Genomic DNA, 19,594 nt, shown 5'->3' on the forward strand with positions numbered 1-19,594 from the left:
GAATGCAAGTGATGTATTTTATAACCAACTATTTTGAATGCAAGTGATGTGTTTTATAACCAACCAGTTTGAATGCAAGTGATGGTTCATTCAAGCTCTCACGATACATTTCAGGTTCTGATGTGTACACTGTATGTGAAGGTATACAAGCCCAAATTGATGGATAAGAGATGTGATAAGTTATCTTTTCCTTTCCCTAACAACCGTTTTCCTTCAAATTATTAATATTGAAAGGTCTGTCTTTGTTACATCAACTAACGTAAGGTTATTTTCTGTCTGGTTTCTTAGAATTTCTTCATTTGCATGCAGTGAGGATGACCTGCATTGCACACGTGCTTCTCCTTCTCCATTGCCGCTATTGTCCAGTGAGTTTGGGATTCATCTGAGTTCCCTTGATAAATTGAATGCATGTGATGGTTCATTCAAGCTCTTAGGATACATTTCAGGTCATGATGTGTACACTGTGAAGGTATACAGAAGCCCAATTTGATGGATAAGAGATGTGATAAGTTATCTTTTCCTTTCCATAACGATCATGTTCCTTCAAATTATTGATATTGAAAAGTCCTTTAATATTTCTGTAGCACGGTACATCTATACAGATTCAACAAATATATGTATGTACTAAATGTAACACTAGCTTTTGGTGGCATCAACTCTCTCTCTCTTTCCCTCTCAACACACACATTTGTATTGATGTAAAGCCAGAGTAACTCGTGTACAGAATGTAAAGAAATGCTACAATAATGACATAGGTAATTTGATTGTAACATCATTCAACGGCTGAGATGATTAAATCTGTATGTCTCACTCTCTAACTCTCTTCATTTTTTATTCATTAAATAATAGAAGGAGCATTTTTGGATCAAATATTTGACGGCAGGAGCATTTTTTGATCAAATTATTAATTGAGGATATTTTGGTTCAATTTTGTGTAAATAATAGCATTTTTGACATTTTTTAGAATATAAAAAGATATTATTTTCTATGATTAATTAGAAATAAAAGATTGTCACATGAATTGAGAGGAGAGTGTAACAATTAACATTCATGAAACTAAAAAGGAAATAAAAGATTGTCGCATGGTAATATATTTCATAATTAACTAATATAACTAACAGGGAGAAAGACAGATCGACGAATAAATAATACATAATTTTTTGGATTAAATAGAATACATAATTTTTTGTGAAATTTATTTTAGGATATTGTATGACGTTGATTATAGGTGTCAATGATTTCCAGCAAAAATTGACTTAACTGTGTTATCCGAATCGTACCAAATTAATTTTTAGATTTTTTAAAAATAAAATTGATGGTTTTTTTATATAAATTTGTAACTGTACTTAATAATTGGGTATGTTTCTTATTTTGTAAAACTTAACCAAAAAAATATCAAATTGTGCTCAATAATATGTATAAAATATATTTTATATATCAAATTTAAACTAAAAAATAATAAAATAATATTTTTTTTTGCTTTAAACCCGAGATAATGAAAGTGACTACAAGCGACAACATAATTAACACTCAAAGTCATAACAATAAAACTTCTTATACTACTCCGATAGAAACTAAATTAATTCTAACATCTCAACTCTCGAGTAATAACTAGTAAAATACAAGGTATTTCAATAATTTTGGATAACAAGCTATAAGTTCTTAGATATTTTTCCTCTCTTATGATTTAAATTTCTCTTATTGGATTTATAAATTAAGTAAACTCAATTGTTGAGTTTCATGTTGATTGATTTTTTTCCTCTCGTGATATTTGATGTCTTTGCTTAATATTATTTTACACTATTATAATACAATGAGATGAATCTCTATTCTTGTTTTCTTGATTCATCACTTTTTAAACAACAAAATGTCTAGAGTTTAAAACAAAAAAATGTCTAGAGATTTTTTGTCAAAGTCGTATTCAAGTATACATGATAGCGAGTTCTAACTTTCATATTTTTTTCAAAAAATTCAAAAGATTAAGTGAACCGTACAGACACCGAAGAGAAATCGAGATAAAGGGGCGATATTGAAAAGTCTATTTTTTATTATAAAAAATAAAATAAACAAAAAACGATATGATATTATAGAATAACCGTCCGAACCGTATCATTGACACCCCTAATGTAGATGGTCCATGCTCTCAATAAGTTAGGGTGATCTCATTTTACCTTATCATCTATATGAAAACTCTGAATAGAGGTCTAGATCATTTGTATACCTAATTTCTAGGTGTTAAGTTCAAAAGTCAATGGAAAAACAATCTAAATCATTTGTTTGTTTTTTAGCAATCACTTAATAAAAAAGAAAGTAATCGACAATGACAATTAGGAAGTGTCTGCTTCTGTGATTGAGCGTTAGTTAAAAGATACGTCTTGCAATAAATTATAAGATTATAAATATTTAAGTTAAATAAAATAATTTTAAATATTTTAAAAGTTTAAAATGAGATTATGATCGTTAAAAGTAGATACACAGTTCAACTACGAATTTGAAATACACTTATTTTGTCCTAAATTAGCTATTTAATTTTTAAAAAATCTATTTAATATATATATAATTTAATTTATAATCTCGTAACTTAAAATTAAAATTTTTAACCATAAATTTCATATTTTGTATCGACCTATAAAAATTACACAAATTAAATAAATTATATATGATGATAACAAATTTCACATTATGACTATTCTTATTAACTAGTGCCTTCTTTTTTCTGCGTGTATTAACTAGTTTTTTAATCTTTTTCCGCGTGTATTTAGTTCACAAACTATAAAAGAGGCACCACCTGCGCACTTTAGAACTCAACACCATCATATGCACCGACCGCCTATTTCCACCGGATTGCTGCTGTTAACTGTTCTGGCGACGATGTCTGATCAAAACCCTAATCCCTAAATCAATTTTCCCGTCGATCTATTTATTGGTACTCTACTGCTTGCCATTATCTTGACATTCTTCAATTCAAGAACTTGTTGGCTTTTTGAAGTTACATTAGTATTCTCATAAAAAATGTAAGTTATGTTGTCATCCTCGCAATGTATGTTAAGGATGTTCAAGAATTTGTTTCCTCCAACTTCAACCGCAACCGGCGTATCTTAGATTATGTCCGATCAAAACCCAAAATCAATTTTCTCGCCGTTCTATCTGATCAAGTAAATATTACTGCTCTTCCCATTATCTTGGTTTTCTTCCATTCGTTTAAAAAGAAAGAAGGAAAATTCGATTATCTTGGAATTCTTGCATACTAAAAAGAAAAAAACCAAGAAGTTGTTGGCATGCATTCTCTTTAAGAAAAATTCAAGAACTTGTTTGCTTTTTGAAGAAATTGTAGTTTTAAGAATTTATTGTCATGGAACATATCAAAGAAATTCAAGAAGTCTTTAAAAATAAACAAATTATGTTGTCAGTCTCGCAGCCTATGTTCAAGAATTTGTTTTTACTTTTTAGGGAAATGGGGAGCATTAAGCGAATACCTGGGGCTATTTTGAGTTCAATTCGATCAGGGGTTATCTTGTTATTGAGGAGTTGGTTTTCAACAACCTCGAAGCTGGTGCCACCAAGGTGTACTAATTTACCCTTTCAAAGTTTTAATACTTTTTATGACTTTACTAGGTGTTGAATGGAAAGATCTGGAGCCGTTCTTGAAGGGCCCACTTCGCACAACTCTAAAAAAAATTTAAGTAGTTTAATTATATGAAGGTGTGATTTGTAGTATTTTGAATGAAGACACTCAATTGGACAGACTTTCGTAAATGCTCTCATTGGCCATTTTCCTTTACATGGTCTAGACTTTTTGACTTTGATTGTATCTTAAAAATGGAAATTTTTTCCATGTAAGAGAATGGGGAACTATGGTTCATCCTTTCTGATTTTGTTAATGTTTTGAGGATCAGTAAAGATAGGCTGCTGAAAACATCATAGTTAAGTGACTAACGATGGCAAGTTGCGCTTTCATGCAGTTTTAATCGTTTGGACTAATTGCACCTGCAAACTTTTGTGTTGCTTGCACCTAAGTCAGAGACCGGTGAGGCTCTTCCATAAATTCTTATGTTCCTTTGTTTGCTACTTCTGATGATGTGGGCATATCTTTATTTGAAAATTGATACTAACTTTTCTATTCTCAGTATGATGCTCCATTCTAGCATCATAATTTTTTTCCAAGCTTTGGCTTTAATGGAGAGGGTCTGAGCTCTATTTCTGACGTTTATTTTTGGAAATTCCAAAACTCATGGGAGGCCAAATGGATATCATAAGGTTTTGAAGGTAAAGTTCTTTTGAGTTTTAGTTGGTAGTATCCATTAGGATAGGTATAAAACTACTAACCTTGTCTTTGTTCTTGCCACTGTTTACAGGATGGCAAGTGTTTGTACCTTGGAATTGATGACTTTAGAGAAGATGTTGGTACAGCAAGTAGTTCTGTATAAGCTTACCTGATACATGAGTTGACTGCTGTTTGCTAATAAGGAAATTTGTTGGGATTTTTCTTTTTGCCATCATTTTTTCGTGATGTATTTTGCAACCAACCTTTTTCGAAGGAAGCAAATGCATTCCAAGCACTTCTAGTTTTCTCAAAATCAAACAAGTAAAAAATATTGAATTACATTCTTTACTTCTAAAGCTGTACTCTGATCTGATTGTTCTTTTGGTTTTCATAGATAATCTTGAAGTCCAAAGAGGTTTTGGCATTCTCCGAAAGTCTCTGGTAAGAATCACCCTTGCGCATCCCAGTGCATCCCAGTGTCTCCTTCAAAACTGTTTATATTGAAAGGTCCGTCTTTGATGCACTAGCTAACTTAAGGATATTTTCTGTCTGGTTTCTTAGATTTTGTTCATTTGCATGCAGTGAGGATGACCTACTTTTCCTTGCCTCTGTTGTCCAGTGGGTTTGGGATTCATCTGAGTTCCCTTAACAAATTGAATGCAAGCGTTGGTGCATTCAAACTTTAAGGATACATCTCAGGTCCTGATATTTTCACAGTGAAGGCATACTGGCCCAAATTGATGGATAAAGAGATGTGATAAGTCATGTTTTCTTCTATTTGTTTCCCTAACAACCACTGTTTTATTTGCAAGTCCTTCAGTATTTCTGTATCCACTTAGGGGTCGTTTAGTAGAGTGTGTTAGCAAAAATAATGCATGCATTAATTAGGTGTATTAGTAGTACCTTGTTTAGTACACTTTTTCGTGGCATGTATAAGTAATGCTTGCATTAGTTATACACTCTATTGTTTATTAAGACTTGCATTACTAATACCATGGATTTCTAGGTATTAGTAATGAAAGGGAATTTAATACTTTCATTATTATGGTTAAAGACTCAATTACCCCTCAACCCCTTTTACATGTTTCCCATCATAAACGTTGTGGATATTTTTGTAAATAAATATTTTTATGCAATACATGTTATCTTTTAATACACTAAACCAAACAATGCATAAGAAATATGCTATGTATAATTAATGCAAACATAACTAATACAAACATTACTAATACACTCTGTCTAGCATTATTTTAATACACTACCAAACGACCCCTTATTTCAGTATGTTGTCCTGACAAAAGAAACATAAAACTAATCTTTGGTTAATATTTACTACATCGGATGCTTTTTTTTACGGTGTTTTTCTTTTCCTTGACCTTCGTGTTGATATCAATTCAAGGTTTGTTTCCAATGGACCACTACATAACCATTTTCAAATCAGTCTTAGAAGGGAAAGGTATTGGAGTACTGATTGTAGTTGTTAATATAGGATTAGTTGCTAACCTACATTCTCAAACCTTTTACAACACTTTATAGCTTATTCTCTTCAACATTTATATTTCTCCCTCTGGAGGATATATGCCTGTCTAGAGATGGAAAACAAAGCATGCCAAGAACTTCTTCTCAGGCTAGTTATTCCATTTTGAGGTATCAATAACAGTTCATATCAGTTCTGTGTTCCATTTTGTTAAAAGTAAGAATGATTTTAAGGGTTTAAGGTTTTCAAGTGTCATTTGTGCGCATTGTCTCTTAAGTTCCATTTTATGTTTTAATTGGTTTGATTATAGCAAGTGAGTTATGATTTGTAACTTATAACTTGTAAGGGAAGAGCTTTTTTGTTCTAATTCTATCAGTAACAAGACAATGCTAGAGGTTCTCTCTTTTTGAATTATAAGGCCTTGAAGTTTGAATAGCTTCCAACTTAATTTGGAAACTATTCATGACATAAATGTTTTAGGAAATACTCAACTAGCTAAGAAGATTCTCTTGCACTTGTTTCATAAGAAAATAATTGTTTTCTTTATAATACAGGTTCCGTGTATTTTGTGCGTTAATCTAACTGATGTGGATCTGTTAGAATTTATTCATCAGGTTATTCCATAAACACTAACTAGCTCTCATATTTTACTCCTTCCTCGGACCCTACCCATAGCGGGAGCTTTAGTACACCGGACTGCCTTTATTTAACTCTAATCTTTCTCATGGAATCTTGCTTAGGTTCTTGAGTAAATGCCGTGACATGTTCTCTGAATAATGTATTTACAACCCACTGCTTGCTGATACCCCATCAGTGAATTGGGTCCTGAATAAACAAGGCTTGCAGGAGTAAGTTAATGTTTAATTTATGAATCTGGAGCTACCTCCACCCACCCACACATAGTATACATTCAAAAAGTTAAGAACATGTCACTTGTTCATTTTTTTTCCATGTTTAATGTGCAATCAAATTGCCAGAAATGATGTGCAGCATCATATCCCTTTGTTGGCTCAATTGATACTGATTGTCTTAATCTGATAAAGTTACTTTGTTGTGTTTTTCAAGAATCTCTTATGGTGACTGGTTGGTTCTTAATGTCCTTGTACGATTGTCACTCCGTCCTTCTCTTTATTGAGGATATTGTCGTGAATCTCAGGGCAGGAAGTAACTCTGTAAGTGAGAGCATTTGTAATCTCTATCCATGTTAGATGTGCAATCAACTTGCGTGCAATCAACTTGCCAGAAATGATGTGCAGCATTTAACTCCACTTGTTGGCACCATTGATACTGATTGTGTTAATCTGGTAAAGCTATTTGATGTGTTTTTCAAGAATCTCTTGTGGTGACTAGTTGTTTCTTAATTGTACTTTTAGGATTGGCACCCTATCCTTCTCTTTATTGAGTATACTGTCGCAAATCTCTGGACTGGAAGTGATTTTATTGGTGAGAGCATGTACTCGACATTTTTATGCAACATCACTTAGGATTCATTGTATTTGATGTTATTTGTACATGTGACTTTGTCCACTTCACATTCCTTTCCCTGTAGGTTGTAGCCACCCACCCGCCTCCCTAAAAGAAGGTTGGGGGGGCAGGGAAACAAATTGTGGAAGGTTGGTTAGTGGAAGAGAGAGTTACTTATGCATCAGATGGTGCAAAGCATTTCACTGTTATGCCATAGTGTAGTTTTATCACCTTTTTTTCTCTTAAGCTACTTTTGGAAAGCATTGATTAGAATATTTTACTAATATATAGAAGAGGCTAGAAGCAGGCTGCTCTTGGTCAACATGCCTGCTTTAGCCAGGGGTATTTTTGTCTTCCTCCGTGCAACTATACGTGCCCTTCGTTGGTGATACACCGCTTCTTCTCAGTGTTTGATACACCCCTTCTTCTCGCATACAAACGATGTAAACTCTTTTCATTAATTCCATGGAATTGCTCAGCTGCGATTCTTTTTCTCTTATCTCTTCACCTGTAAGTATCTTCTTCCTTTTGTTGTTTATGTGTCTTGCTCTACTTTGGAGTTGATGGTTAGATCTGGAATTTTGTGTCTGTGTTTTCCCTTTTTTGTGCAATTTTTCGTGTTATGATTTGAGCTGTGGCTCAAAGTGGTGGTTTGCAAAAGACCATCGCCCTCTTACCTCTTGGATTGTTCTGTCTTCTGCAGCTTCTTTGCCGCCTCTAAATTCTCCATCCTGTATTTCTGAAATCTGAAATTAGAAACTTTCTATCTTTGGCTTCTTCGTAGCCGTACCCATGAACTACCAGTAGTGATTAGTAAGAAAGAAAAAGAGCAACTTCAGGGAATGCCTTAAGTAGACGAAGTCAAAGATGAAGTCATGAGACTAAATAAAGATAGTGCAGGAGGGCCTGATGGAATGACAGGAGTTTTCTGTCAGCAAACATGGGACATCACGGACATTTACAGTATGGTCAGGGCTTTCTTTGGAGGGACAGAGCTACCGAGGTTTATAACCCACACGAATTTAGTGCTTATTCCTAAGAAAGTTAATGTGAATACTTTCTCAAATCTTAGACATATCTCTTTAAGTAATTTCGTGACTAAAATCTTTTCAAGAATTATTCATGAACGACTTAAGGTAGTGTTACCTAAGATTATTTCTTCGGAACAAGCAGGATTTGTGCAAGGAAGGAGTATAGTAGAGAATGTGCTATTAGTGCAAGAAATCATTGCTGAAAATCAGAAAGAGAGGAAAGCCACTAAATCTAGTTATAAAACTGGATATGATGAAAGCTTATGACAGGGTAGAATGGATATTCATGACTAAGGTATTAAGAAGAATAGGTTTTGGGGAAAGGGTTATTGATATGTGTTCAGACTAATCAGTAACAACCGGTACTCGATTCTACTAAATGGAAAACCAAAGGGATTCTTTAAATCATCTAGAGGACTTAAACAGGGTGATCCTCTCTCACCTACCCTGTTTATATTGACAGCAGAAGTTATGTCTAGATCCCTAAATGCTCTTATGGAGAAGAAGGACTTTAAGAGGTTCGGAATGCCAAGAGGTAATCTCAAAGTGAATAATTTAGCATTTGCAGATTATATGATTATAATGTGCAAGGAAGAAGTGAGAACAATGTAGATGATTACAGATACTATGAAGAGATATGAAGATACGTCTGGACAGAAGGAGAAGAGTGCCATTTATATGCATCATTCTGTAGCAGGAGGAGAAACAGTGATAGCTGAGGTAGCAACAGGAATCCTAAGAAAGGAATTCCCTTTCACTTACTTGGGATGCCTTATGTTCTATAAAAAGAAACAGAAAGCATATTATCAGCAGATTTTACAAAGGATTGGTTCAAAAATTCAAGCATGGATAGGAAAATTACTATTCTATGAAGGAAGAATTATTCTAATAAAACATGTGCTCCAAAGCACTCCCATCCATTGCCTGTCAGTCATGAGCCCTCCCATGAATGTACTGAATCAAGCTCAAAAAATGATGGCACAATTTTTTTTGAGCAGTTATGTTAGAGGGAGAGGAAGACATTGGACAAAGTGGAGCAATTTATGCTTGCCAGAGAAGGAAGAAGGACTAGGATTCAGACTAATGAAAGATGTATCAATGACTGTATTTTGCAAACTTTGGTGGAATTTTCGAACAAAGCCATTAACATGGAGTGACTATATGAGGAAAAAGTATTGTCGAAAGGAACATGCAAATGAAGTGGTGTGGAGAATAGGAAATGGAGGATCACAAGTGTGAAAGAAAATGCTACAGGCCACAGATTTGGCTACTAAGAAAGGGATCAACATTAGTTAACTGGACGGGAATGGGGAACTTGTACACCATTACAGGAGAAGACTATGAATGGGAAGACAACTACAAAAGAGTTGATGAATTAGTAAAGATGGGAAAATGGGACATACAAATTTTGAATGATATACTGCCACAGGAGATAGTAGAGTATATCAGTCATAATATTCAACCTCCTGGACAAATGATTGAGTCAGATAAGCCAGTATGGATGATGGACAATAAAGGAACCTTTTCTGTGAAATCAGCTTGGCAATATATAAGGCATAAAGAAGGAGAAAACAGAATTTACAAGTGGATCTGGACAAAAGGCATCCCTTTTAAAGTGGCATTTGCAATGTGGATATTATGAAAATTCAAACTACCTGTAAATGACATGTGTTCCTGAGATCTTTTTTCGCTAACAGGACTTGGTCCTATTTTTGTTCATTTGCAGGTTTTAACATTGAAGAACTGCACTTGATGGAAGTGATAATGCTATGGTGGGAGATAGATGTTAAAAAAGGAATGAGACCATACTATAGAGTTATCCCTAGCTTTATAATATGGAAACTTTGGAGAAGGAGGAATAGAATGAAGCATGAGGGAAAGAAGACATCAATTCAGAGAGTTTTCATAATATTACTAGGAACATTTTCATGATGATACAAATGAGGAATTCTAATATGAAATGTCCTAGGAATTAGCCAGATATGATTAAAGAATTGGAAGTTTATAGTCCCAAGATGAAGGTAACAAGAGTATTATGGGATTTCCCACCAGTAGACTAGCTAAAATACAATACAGATGGAGCTTCGAGGGAAAATCCAGGTATAAGCTCCTATGCCTTTTGTTTGAGGAATGAAAGAGGGGATTTACTGTATGCAGAGGGAGCTACTGTTGAAAACACTACTAACACTGTAGCAGAGGCGAAGAAGATTCTAGAAGCATGTAAACATAGCAGGCAGGAACAACACAATAGTATAATCATTCCAACAAACTCTATGCTATTGTACAAGATTCTAGAAGGAAATGATCAGGCCCCTGGATAATCACACAGATGGTGACAGAAATCAAAACATCCTTACAGGACAAACAACATACATTCCAGCACATTCTCAGGGAAGGAAATCAACTAGTAGACTACTTGGCAAATATTGCAATCGATAAAGAAGGGTGCAACTACCAAGATTTCAGCAGTTTGGAAGTAGCAGAAAGAAAGATCATTAACAGTGATAAACTAAAATGTCTCTATTTGAGAGTACTCCAGCTAAAGAATAGAGGAGACAGGGAGGTTCAAAGTGTTGGGTGTTTTATTTTTGGTTGTTTGTTTCTTTCTTTTCTAGTCGATTGGGCCATGTAGGGAATGGACATTGCCCGAGGAGGTGTAAGGTGGTGTTTATACTCATTACTTCATCAATAAAATACCAAAATTTAACCCAAAAAAACGTAGCCATACCCATGAACTGGTGAGTTTTTGATTTGTGGTGCCTTCACTCTTGCTTTTATTTTACATTTTCAGTTATCTATAGATTTGTGGTGCCTTCACTCTTGCTTTTATTTTACATCTTCAGTTATCTATTTGAAATTAGAATTTATATTGGTATTCTCCTATGAATTCAATGATGATAGTTCGCCTTGATTAGCTCCTTACGATTTTGGGGATTATAAGGTGAAGGAGAGGAAGGACTTCAACTTGCAGATCAAGTGTTTTATGAAAGTCCTGACTAAGCTACTTTCTTTATTCCTTCAAGTTTCATTGCTTCAAGTTGCAGATCAAGGTTTGCTTTTTTTAGACCCCATCAACCTTCTTATGTTGGTTGTTGCTCGAATTGGGTTATTAATGATCTCTCCTTTGTGCGAGTTGGCGTCTTGTCATAATAGTGAGGTTTATTATGTGAGTTGCTTAGTCTGTTGTGCTGAAATATTTTTATGACATACTTCTTCCGTGTGAATCCCTGGCTTAAATAAGGAATCTATGAGGTCACTTTCGAAATCAATGTTGTATATTTAATGTCGTCATAGCATTATGGGGAAACAATTCTAAATATGTCCTATATTTGAAGTAGAATTTCTGACTTGAACATCTGCGTCATGTCCAAGCTTGTATACATAATTAGGATTTAACTCTAAATATTTCAAAAAAAATAATTCAAGCTTTTATAGGAGCCAAAGCTTCATGGCTTGTATTTCCTTTTCTCGGAATTAGTTGTGGCTTCAGTTCTTCATTGAATTTATTGGAACCTGTTCTGTTTCTATTTTTTGGTCTGACATTGCTTCTTTTCATCCACAATTCCTAAAAGGATATCTTTTTGGATCTGCACTCATATTTTTGTTTATAGAATAACCATGAACAATGTTTTGTATTCTTCCTGTTTGTTTGTTTAGCTGCTCCAACGATTTGTACCCTGTGCTTTGCTTTCCATAATCCTTCTAATTCTTATTCCTCAATCTTATGATACTTGTTCAAGTAGCCACTTCATCTTAATTATATACTGAAGAAATAGCAGGAAAAACATGTACTTAGGCTGCAATAAAAAGAGCAACTTATATGAAAAAACGGGCCAATGAAACCACTGAAACGGGACAGCAAAAAACTTCAGAATTGAGGCAAAAACCCTCTGTATAGGATGTCAAAAACCAGAATTTGAACATGCCGACTGAAATTTTAAACCAATGGATAGCTTTCTCAGATATACACATTTTTACTTAGCTATTATCTGAGGAAAAAGGTTCCAGCGGCTACTTAAATTTCTGTTCTTGGATTCAACCTCCAAACTCTCTATTTGCTTTGTGTCTTCACTTAATTCCAACTTATGACAACTTTTTCTCTCCACATCAGTCATCCATCATCAGTTCAATAATACACTTCAACCAACTTAGTATGAAGTATATACCTTCATGTGGTTAAAAATTTCAAAGGCTGTTACATTATCGAAAAAATATTGTAGTTGGATATTTGATCTTGCAAATATATATTTTTACTATCCTTCCGTTATGTTGCTTACACGACTTTCTTGACTTCTTGTCTGCTTAAAATGCTTGCTAGGTATTGTTTGATTATCTAATCCAAACTTCCTCTCATTTTTCTGTGCAAATTCGCAATACTAATTGTATATACTCTTGCCAATACATATGCTTCTGCATAAAAAGGTCATCGATCCAGCTTCCCCCTTGCAGGGAAAAGCACCCCAATACTCAGCAGATAAAGCCAGCGCTGTTAAAGTAGGCGACGTGATAGTTATAAACAACAGTCAACAGATAAAAAAGAAGCGCTTCGTCTACAACGTCGGACGAGACGACAGGAATCGAACAACCAAAACCTTCTGATCGGATGTCTTACACTGCTGCCTAATACTCAATTTTGACTAATTGGATAGAGGGGTATTACTATTAGAGAGTTACCATGTCAGGCTCAAACAGGTTTGCTAAATATAATGCATGACTACACGACGTTTTGTTTTGGACTAGCCATAGTTATGATCTGTTGATGTTAAATACACCGTAACTCTTACTATAGTCAGCACCTCCGGCGATGATACTTCTACAGCTGTGCAAGGCAAAGGAAAGAATATAGTTATGTTTCTACATTTTTGAACCAGGTACGTCACATGCATGTATTGTTGATATTTACTCTTTCCAAAAAACAAATTACTATAACAACAACAACCCAGTGAAATCCCACAACGTGGGGTCTGGGGAGGGTAGAGTGTATTAATTAAAACTGTCTCTATATCAGGCTCAACGTTAGCTACACCTGCTATACAACATAACCCAAACGCAAGAACTATAGCTCTCAAATGTTTGACAACTATTTTTCCCCATTTGTACAGAATTCTACTCTTCTGTGAAATCTTCTTTATATTAATAGAAATCATGTTTACACTAGGTTCATCGTCACTGTCCCCTCAACAGCATCATCCGAAGGCAATGGCTGGCAAAAATAAAGGTTCAGCTCGTGTAAACTTGCAATCATACTCATTCATTAGCTCTTCCTCAAGCTTATTATATTTATACAGGTAATAGGTTAAGAAGTATATGTTTTTGCGATATTAAACAACTTCCCAATGATGCTAGCCAGACTAAAACTGAGAATGATGAGCCAGCAAGTGATCTTACAGCAAGTGTTGAAGAGCAAGATTTTTCTTCATCACTACAATCACAGGAGAGTGGTAAAATGGAGGAGTGAAAAACATTAAATACTTCTGAAGATGAATCTGGTCGAATCAGAGAGGGGCATTCCTCCATCTGGACTTGGTCAGAAGATTTATGAAATAGACCCGCTTTTGGCAAAACTATCATCAACACCTTGATTGCAGGTAAAAAAAAAATTGTTTGTTGACTAATTTTCCTATAATAGAGGTCCAATTCAAGTGTGATGAAAGAGAGGCTTCCTGTGATATGTGAACATGACTGATGTGTACCATAGTTAGTACTCTATAGCTCGATACAAATGACACTCTGGGTTATCAAGTTTCATTACTTCAAGTTGCAGATCAAAGTTTGCTCTTTTTAGAGCTCATCAACCTTCTTATGTACCATTCTTTCCCTTACAGCTCTTTGGCTACAACTTACTTTATTAATACTACATGCTTTGTTCTTATAATTCTATTAACTTAACGGAGTCTTATTATTGATGCACTCACACCGCTAATTACAAAATCAACATCCAAACTTCAAAATTTCCAAAAAACAAATATGCATGACAAAAATCGAAGTTTGCTACCACTCCCGGTCTTACTACACCTAAGATATATCCATAAATATTTAAGATATTTTCTGTTTTACTTAATTGCCGGAATAACATGTTTTCACAGTGGCAAGAGTAGTGACCCTCAATACAAGCCAACAGGTTTGAATGCGTTGACGATAGGTTCACAATTGTTGGGTCTGTTCCAAAAGCCGATCACGAGGAGGCAAGGCACTTCCTTTTTTTGGATGTGGAACACCAACATCCAGATGTTGAATTTCGTAAGTTCTCCCCTCAGATCTTCACACCTGAATTCTGTTCAAAACATCTCTCTTCCACATATATTTGCTGTAGCAGCAACATCTGGCACCATTTAAATTGCTAAATGAAAGAGCGGAAGGAAATGCTTAGAATAGAAACTATTCTATCTCTCTGCCTTAGTTATGCAATATCAACTAAGTTCACTGCATATTTACATATACAAATCATTACGTCCATTCCATTAGAGTGCATAAGTTTTGGCTTTGAATTCCTCTGTTTTCTATACAAACATTTCCTTCAGCTCTACTTATCACCTATATGTAATCTAAACTCATTTCACTCTGTCTTCTCCAGGCCGTGATGAAGCTATTCAAATGAACACGCCAACTCCTACAAAGATGTCAATGATACCTTCATTTTGCTGCATTGTACTTTTCGGTGGTTGTTGCACGGGCGCCACTTATCTAGTAGTTGTAGAAGTATCCTCCTCATCTATTGCTATCCCATTCCTTGCTCCTCTTTTCAGCTATACCTGTGAATTATGAGGTCCGGAAAAAAAGGTATGGGGCCCAGAGTTGCAAAGCGACACTGGAACTTCCTTCCCCGCAGCCAAGAAAACTAAGTGGAGAGCACTGTCAAGAGAGAGACTCAATTTCACAGAATATTCTGTGGAGAAGTGCTTCTGAAAAGCATGATGCCGAGTCCAGATTCCTCTGTCAGATCAAAAGTTCAAGTCGGTAAATTGATGGCTCTCTTGCTCATTGCACAGTCAGTGTTAACTGGAAATCCAGAAACTCTGCTCAACCCCTTTCATCTAATGTTTTTCCTATAGAGGATGATTTCCTGGATAACAAATTCAGTGCTTCAGCTAGCTCTATTGTAGCTGGCAGATCAATGGAGGATTCCTCATCTAGGGAGTCTCTTGAACTTGATGACAGTTCAAATGTAATGCATGAGAGAAGGAAATCATTTATGTGGAGCTGTTCATTGCACAGTAGCCTGATACATGATGGATCATCTTTTGCTAGTGATGAATGTTAAGTTTGAAAAAAGTAACCACAGAAGTAAACAAAATCTCCTTGACGATGATTGTAGTTTTGAATTTGAAGTAGCTGATTATGTTAACCAGGTCTTAAATCAAAGGTCTCCTTGAGGCAAGGCCAAGGAAATATATTATGAGAACTTTTCCAGGTGCAAAACTCAGAGCAAGGTATTGCAGAGTCAAAATTTGTCAGGAGATTCAGAAAAATCTTCATTATCCAAGGACATTGTGGATGACGATGATCATCTTATGGATTTCAATAAACAGACTGAAAATCATGGTTCTGGCCTGCTACCTTTTAGTCCAGATCTGTCTCCTCGGCCACCAGATCCTTTGCTCAGGACCAGGGTTCAAGATTTTAATCCTTACATCGCTGAAAATGGGATTGAAACTTCTGTTAGACATGAAGTTGTTGTCGCATACAATTTTGGAAACTTGGAACATAATATCTTGGTCCCTGCCATAATATCTTAGTATAGGGGCACTTGATCCGTGTGATGTTTATAGTTCAGGTCCTTCTGAATTCTATTATGACGGAGATGATTTGGCACATGCATTCTCATGGTGAAGAAAGTAAGTTATGCTCAATGGTAAGTATTAGTTTCTCTGACATTGATCTTAATGCATTTTGATGTGCAGAAAGTAAGTTCTGCTCAATTTATTATTTTACTTCATCATCTGAAGTTGTACTTTCTCTTGAAGGATCTGGTGTTGCACGAGATGGACTGGTGTTGTTCGCGTAATCCAAAAAGGTGAATTGTTTACATTACTTTTCTATTTTCTAATTCTTATAACGTAATAGGAAGTTCCTACAATTGTTTCTGACCAAAAAGATAACTTCATTGTTCAAATTGAAGTAATCTTTACAAAAATGTATGTATAAAGATAAAACGGACGAACAAGGTGATTTATGATGTTGAAAGTTGATAGATATGTGTCTGTTTGGTTTAAATTCAAGAGTTTTTGGAAGTTTGCGAGCTTAGATGCAATTTGCTTTATTAAAAGCTAGCAGTAACTATGCTTTTCATTAGAAGTTTAAAAGGATTTAGTTTCTTTCTAGAAAAAGAAACATTGATGATGGTCTTTACCTTTCTTAGTTTTATTGATAAATATTAGTGTTTTGTAGTGATGAATGTTGAGGTTCAAGAAATAATATTGTTCCTTCTCTGTTTTAATTTTAATCACTATATTGAATTCATGACCATTATATTCTTCTGTGTTGAAATGAATGTACCTTCCCTCACTTGAATTCATTTATTATGTTATTGTTTAAGTTGGTTGACATAGCATGTCCTCTTTGGGTTGAATGTAATATGGATGCTTTGTACATGTATGAAGAAATCCTCAGCATTCTCTAACATTGAATAAAAGGAGCGAAAACTGCTCTAGGTCTGGTGCTGGAATACTTTCTGATTTATTGCCCATCTGTAGCTATTTTAGTAACTTGGTGTAGAGATTCCATACATTAGTGCTTTTATGGAGTTTATATTGCAATCACATTTCTTTTTATTAATAAAAATGTACTACTGTTAATCGCAAAAGGATATAGACTCACTTAGTCCTGAATACAGATCTGTACATGTATCAATGATATTACTCACATATCTACTTTGTTCCTCCAGCGTATCTCATTTATAGAAGCAAGTCTTTGGTAGGTCTTTATATTTAAGTGATTTGGTTTGCAAATAGGATAAAGTTATTCATGTATTAATTTTATATTGTGTTTAGTTGTGCTTTTTGTAATCCTATATTATTAATAGGAATACATTGGTGGCCCCTTAAAGTTGACACTAATTTTCACTTACACACACCTCAACTAGGCTTTGTTCATTTTAGACACTTCATGTTAGGCTCTGTTGTGTCATTTTGACACTTTTTTGACAATCAACTAAAATTAGAAAATGTATGTATTACACTCGCTGATGACCTGGCATGATGACTAATTAAAAGATGACATGTGACATTTGGATATAAAATAATAATTAAAAGATAAATTATAAAAATGTTAAAAGAAAAACTATTTTTCATAAAAAAAAAAAAGCTATTATCTAAACCCCCACCCTACTAACCTGCCTTACCCCTCCTTCCCCAAGAATTTCCCCATAAGCATTAGAACTCAACTCCACTCTTCTTTTTTTTAATTCATATAAGGTTCATGGATAGAATTCAAGAACAAGAAGTTACACATCACATTATATATCAAAATGCTAATAGTTGTTAACCAAAAGAATTGCAATGAAAAGAAATACAAAATGAATAGGTAAAATTTAAAATTAATGGACTAAAATGGTAGCTTTTAATTTTATTTTTGCAAATGAAATGAACGGAGTATTAGATTAACAAATTTGTATAATCGTTGACGAAGAAAATGGAGTGTTAGTCAAAAAATTTTAAAACTCAAATCTTATTTCTTCTCTTGATGAACTTCTTCTTCTTCTTTCTGTCAATTTTGATTAATATGTTAGATCTATAATTACATTGATATAGTAATATATTGGGATAAAATCTTGAAGAGAACAAGATAATAATTGTGAAAGATTCATTAATACTAGAATATTAAATAGAGAAAAAATAAAGAAAAGAAAGATGAAGAAGGAGGAGGAAATTAAAAAAAAAATGATTTCTTAGGCTCTTCGCGCACTTATTTGGAGTGAAAATCATACAAGTTGTCAAGTCAACAAAAAGTGTCAAAATGACACAGTCCAACCTTACCTTAGGTGTTCAAAATATACAGGGCTTACTTGAGGTGCCTAACTGAAAAATGGTACTAACTTTAGGAAATTGTCGATAAGTTCCGCCTTATTAATACTTACATAACTTATGAGGGAATCTATGTATAATTTATGTGGGATAGAAGGTGGAATAAGTTATGTGGGTATTAGTTATACATGTATTAAAATAATAAATTACATTACACATTTATTCCTATTAATTTACTATTAAAAATATTATTTTATGTGAACTTTTTAAAAATATTAGGAAAAAGCTATATTTTAATACGAAAACTGAAAAATCCGAAATCAGTGTTTTTTACTTCTACCCATAGAGAGAATCAAAATCAGTTTCTTTCAATTGCTCTTTCTTGCATTTATTAACCACGAATATGGCATCAACTAATGCCAACAACTCAAAACCCAGAATATTAACTTTAAAAATGAGTCAAATATAAACAAATGAAGAGAGTAGTAACTCCCAGGTTGGGCATGTCCAGTTGGGAATGCATGTTTTTTTATATTCTTTGAGCTGTACATAACACTTTTGGTAATAAAATGTGGATAGTTACCAAAAAAAAATAAATGAAAAAGCAATTGTATTTTGCTTGAAATTATGTAGGAAATATGACGGGAAATTGTAGAAGCTCTTGTTTGACCATCTGAATTTTTAATTTGTTTATAAAAGTTCAACTCTACACCTTATAATCTCCTTCTCCCATTTCTTTTTTAAATGTAAGAGAGATGGAAATCCTCCTATTCTTCTTCTTTTCATTAATAAGAGCTCAATTGCGAGGGGCCTGCGTTTATTTTCTTTCTAGAATCCGTTGACATTGTCCCCTTCTTTTTGTTGTCCACTTTGTTAGTTATTTGAGAATTTTGGTGCTAAATTGTTTTTCAAGTTGAGATTATGTTTCTTGGTTTTTGATTAAAATTAAAGTTGATTAGTATGACCATTTTAGTAGTATATAGTCAGATTTTTTTATAACAATTATCTTTTATTATATCTCATTATGAAATTTATATTTTTTGTGGAATTGGTTTTTCATATAATCTTATATTATATACTCTCTATATAACAATATTCCATTGTAACATGAAAAAATATCAGGATAAACAATGATGTTATTAAGGAGGTTTGATTTTACTTGATATTATCGTATAGAGGTTTGAAATTGACAAATAATCTGTCCAAAAATTATTTGAATTGAGATTAACTGGATTAAAATTGGATAAATAATGAGTTAAAATCCAATCCATGTACCTCTTATATATACATATAATATTGACTCGTATAAACAATTTAAATATGTTATACTTTTTCATGAAAGTTAATTTTTATAATTAGTTTAATCTCTAATAGACAAATGAAAGGCTTAAGTCAA

General features: G+C 33.9%; 2 long non-coding RNA genes across 4 annotated transcripts; both read left to right on the forward strand.

The window, feature by feature from the left end:
* The first annotated feature begins 44 nt into the window (after nt 1–44).
* Nucleotides 45–775, forward strand: LOC129875051 (uncharacterized). 2 transcript variants are annotated; one of them, XR_008763056.1, is made up of 2 exons: nt 45–234; nt 310–775. It is a non-coding gene; the product is annotated as an uncharacterized LOC129875051 (long non-coding RNA). The 2 variants fall into 2 exon arrangements; XR_008763057.1 differs by having other exon boundaries at nt 45–179.
* Nucleotides 776–7,345: 6,570 nt separating this feature from the next.
* Nucleotides 7,346–16,648, forward strand: LOC129874685 (uncharacterized). Of its 2 annotated transcripts, none has more exons than XR_008762940.1 (8): nt 7,346–7,715; nt 12,686–12,928; nt 13,026–13,107; nt 13,395–13,454; nt 13,525–13,824; nt 14,323–14,476; nt 14,811–16,088; nt 16,201–16,648. It is a non-coding gene; the product is annotated as an uncharacterized LOC129874685 (long non-coding RNA). The 2 variants fall into 2 exon arrangements; XR_008762941.1 differs by lacking the exon at nt 7,346–7,715 and adding an exon at nt 11,173–11,286.
* Nucleotides 16,649–19,594: the final 2,946 nt, after the last annotated feature.

Source organism: Solanum dulcamara, chromosome 11, assembly GCF_947179165.1.
Source record: "Solanum dulcamara chromosome 11, daSolDulc1.2, whole genome shotgun sequence".
NCBI lineage: Eukaryota > Viridiplantae > Streptophyta > Magnoliopsida > Solanales > Solanaceae > Solanum > Solanum dulcamara.